Below are 4597 nucleotides of genomic sequence, written 5' to 3' on the forward strand. Positions count from 1 at the left end.
GCCATAATTCCTAACGGCAAAATTCAGCTTTTCAAGATGTTTAAAACGGAGTTTTTTGAAAACTGTGAAATCACTTGTAGAATCATCCTGATCACTTTCATTTTCAATGTCTGAATTGGGCTCGTTCTCAGAGGAATCAGCCTCAGTCTCGGACTGAAGGCGGGGGGTCCGAGAGGGCTTGCAGGAGGGACGAGAAGAAGAAGCAGGAGCAAGATGAGAAGGTGGGGGTATGGTGGGCATAAAGGAGGGGGAGGGCCGCCGGGCTCCACCCGACCATGTAGCAGGGGGAAGCGGTGGGGTTTGTTGAGACTCCAAATCAGAAACTACGGCTGCAGGTGTCTGTGAAGAAGGAACCTGGGATCGGGTTACAGGAAAGGCTAAATGCAGGGAATCTTGTGAGGGAACGGAGGAAGAACAAAGGACCTTAAGATGGGAAATTTGTTTTTGAAGGCGGAGAATGTCCGTCAATTCACAAACGTGAAAGGAGAGGCGATCTCGCATGTCAGAAAGAGAATTAGGAAAAGTGGCAGGGAAAGTTAAAAAGGCAAGCATGGAAGAAGGAGCAGAAAGTGCCATAGGAGGAGACCAGTCAGGGCTGTATTTTTCAAGGACGACTGCATCACCGGATTCCAGAGGCTGTGGCTCGGAAAGAGCAGCCAGGGGAGTCTGTCAAGAGAGCGGCGGAGAAGAAGAAAAATGACGTTTAGCAGCAGGGCATGGAGAGGCAGACTTCTGCAATACAGGATTGCAAATGTGAGTGGGGGAGGAAGTCTGTGAATCAGAAACTGCTGAAGAATTATAAGATGGAGGCTGAGAGACCTGTGGAGAGGAATCAGAAGAAGATAAATCTGGATAGAGGCGAGGCGGATCAGAAGGAGGGGAAACCTATTCAGGGGGAATATCTATGAGAGTAAAAGAAACAGAAGCCTGAGACAGAGGCCTAGAGGGCTGACGAGATGGGCAGGTAGAATTAAGCCGAGATTGTGACAAGCAAAATTCAGCAACAGACAAAAGTTGTCGCTTCCCTGTATCTTTATCTGCATCTTCAATAATATCTCTAATAATACCCCAAAAGGAAAAAATTGTTGCAGAAACAGTTGCATCACCTTCAGTTTTAATTTTCTCATTTAATTCATGACCTACCTTCTGCCATTTCTTGGGATGGATGGTAGGACGATCAATCATAAACCAAGGGCACTTCTCATCAATAAAGATAAAAAAACTTATAAGATCCTTTTTCTTAACCCTTATTCCTCTCTCTCTGAGTGCATGTTTGAGGTCCTGTATGAAGGCCACCTCCTTAGACAATGAATGACCCATTCTGATGGGACGGAATGAAAATGAAACTTACCCAAGGATGACAGGTCGCGGGCGACGATCACTGTCTCACTCAATCTTGATGTCGTGGACACTTCTCAATGAGGGTCCGTCCGGAGGGATCCGTGCCTCGAGCCCCAAATCTGGGCGCCACTTGACCCGACCGGCGGGTCCTAGTTATTCCTGGGGGCGAGGAGGACCGCAACCTGAAAGAAGAACCGGTGAGAGGAGGAATGGACTCAAGCAAACAGTTGCTTGTCAAGAGTCATGTATTTGAACATGAAATGCTTTTTTATAACATGCTTTACAAGGGGAGGGGGTAAGAGGGGCCAGGTAGTGGGAAAGTACAGAATCTTCTCGGCCTGTGCCTTGAACATGTCATGGTCTATACGGTACACTGCCTTGAATTATGATCCACCTGCTATTCTTCAAAAGATATGGTACACTGCTTGAGTTATGGTTTTCCTGCTATACACTGCGTGCCAAGCAGGAGCTTGTGTTTGCCAGGCTGCAGGGGACATTGTGCAGGTGGGGAAAGGTAGGGGGTGAGGGTAAGGGCAAGGGTCCCGGCTTCTGGCAGTGAAGGTTCTCAAAATAAGATCCTATCCTCCTGGATGTAATTGTCTAGAATTAAACATTATAGGGACTGATTAGACAGCAATGGGGAAAGTGCTAATGAGCCAGCCAAACTATTTTTGGTGCCTGATTTGGAGATAAAAGATCAAATATAATGATCTCTCACTCACTCTCTTTCCTGAAAGAGGATTTATTAGAATGACTTCCAGGCTGCAGTCCAGCTTACTCTATAACAGCTAGATAGGAAGCAGAGTGCAAGAATCCAGAAGTTCTCAGTCTCTGAGGCTGGATGTCTCAGCTGGTCTTCAGTAGAAGATGGAATCACAGAGAAGTAGGCTGTAGTGCCAGCAAAGTAATAGACTTGCTAGCTAGGAGAGAGCAAGCAGGCAAAGTGAAACTTTTTTCCTCTGTGTTTTTATATAGGCCTCCAGCTGAAGGTGTGGCCCAAACTAAGGGTATGTGTTTCAGATTCAATGTCTAGATTAAATCTGAGTATGTTGACTAACACTTTTAATCCAAGCACAATACTAGTGACTCAGGCAGATAGACCTCTGTGAGTTTGAAGCTAGCCTGGTCTACAAAATGAGTTCCAGCACAGCCAGGGCTATTATATACAAACCTTGGCTCCAAAAAACAAGAACAACATCAACAATAACAAGAACACAGATATGTGTCTTTCTTGCTCTAAATCCAGATTAAGGGCCTGTGTCTTTCAAACTCAAAAAGGTCTGCATTAAAGGCAAGTTCTCCTACTTCAAAGACACGGATTACTTTCTATAAATTAAGCAAAAATCTCTTGGAGGTATTTCCTGCAATGAGGATTTTTCTCTGGATACAATCAAGTTGGATAAGATCAATTTGGATGTAATTGAGTTGAAAACAAAAAATAACCATCACAGAGACAATGTTTTTTCTGTGTAACCCTGGCTGTTGTGAAATGAACTTTGTAGACCAATTCAAAGATCTCCCTGCCTCTACCTCCCTCCTGCTGAGATTAAAGGCATGTGTCACCAAGGCCTGCTTGGACACACTGATAAGAGTCCTTTGGTCAGCTGGAGTTGTGATCAGATGCTAATCCTGTATTCCCAGCAGAGAAATGGTTAGGGGCAAACAGCAAAGTGTAGAGATGAAGCTTCAGGACAGGGCATCTCCTCTCCACCTGCCCACTCCCCCAACCCCTCTTTCTATCTCATGTTTTGTTTCCTGTCTTTGACCTGAATGCACATGGCATTTCTATCCTCTAATCTCTTGTGCCTGGGCAGAGGTCAGCAGGGATCCACTGGGATAGTTGGGCTCCATGCTGCCCTGGACTGGAGTCATATTTACAGGGAGTCAGACAGCAAGACTGGAAAGTAGTTTCATGAGGAACTGTGATACCAGAGGTCTTCTAAGCCTGGGATATCAATTGCAGAAAGCCATGGCTCTAGATCTGCTCATGGCAGTACTGGAGGATGACAGATGACAGTGGTGCAGAATGTCAAGACAGCTTCTTTACACACAAGCCCCAAAAAGCCAGCACTACTGCCTTAGGCCAGGCACACAAAGGAATCAGCAGAGTGTCACTGGGATGGATCACATGAATCTTCTGCACTCATACTGTGGGTGGTATTCATAACACTGAGAGGGGTTGGGGGAAGGAAGCATGTTATGCTGAAACTTTATGTTTACAAATCCACAAAATAGAAAAGAAGTGAAAAAGGCCAAAGTTGTTTTTTAGAATATATAAAACAGAAACTACACACCAAGGAGATGAGGAGGAAGAAGAGAACTGTGCTGCCAGGGATGTTAGTAATCTCCAAAAATAACAGACATGAGCAGATCTGTAACTCATTGTAGGGTGTTTTATTTTCTCTTTAATTTTAGTTAGCTTGAGCCCCTCCAACGATCCACTGCCATGCAGGATGGTCTTGTTAGTTGTAGGGCAGAGCAGGAGCCAGAGCCAAGGAAGGAGTCCTGGCAAAAGCCAAAAGTCTACAATGCAGATCCCCACTTCTGCTTTGGAGCCTCAGCTCGGTGATGTCTTACAGCTGTGGTGCTGGCGCTCCAGTTGGTGGTGACCTCAGGGCTCAGCCTGTGGACCCCTTCTCTAGTAGCTCTGACTTGTTTCCCACAGTGAGTTCTGCTAGGGTGTCTGCAGGACAGAGCTGAAATCCGAAGGTGATTTTAAACCTCCTAGGTGATTGGTCGTTTCAACAAGAACACAAACTTCCAGCTTTTTAACACTTTTATTATAAAAGCTGTAAACAAACAAAAACCAGAAGACTGCAAAGACACAACTGCCCTTGTGTGTGCCTTTGCTATCATAGCAGGAGCTGACAGAAAATCCCCTAATTACAAGTCTTAGCAGGCATCAGGACCCCTGGGCTCCAAACAGAGTTCTAGGTGAACTTGTCACTTCTTCTTATTATTCTTCTTCTGTCCAAAAGCTCTTTGAAGCCATGCCCAGCAGCCTAGATGCCTGGGACTGTCAGAAGCAGGATCCTGGTCAGGGCAGTCACCACTATCACAGGCCTCAAGTTCCAGTCTTTTCTTCTTCAGCAAGCTTGGTAGGGATTGGTCTGGCTCCTCTGTATCTTTGTTTTTGTTGACATCTCCTGGGGACCCTTTTGGCTCTCTCTGATTGTCCCTCTGGAATACAGAGGCATTCTTATTGGCACAATTCAGTCTTCTATAGTATCTCAGGTAGTCCAAGATTTCAAATACA

This window comes from Grammomys surdaster, unplaced genomic scaffold, assembly GCF_004785775.1.
Source record: "Grammomys surdaster isolate TR1022 unplaced genomic scaffold, NIH_TR_1.0 117825, whole genome shotgun sequence".
Taxonomy (NCBI): domain Eukaryota; kingdom Metazoa; phylum Chordata; class Mammalia; order Rodentia; family Muridae; genus Grammomys; species Grammomys surdaster.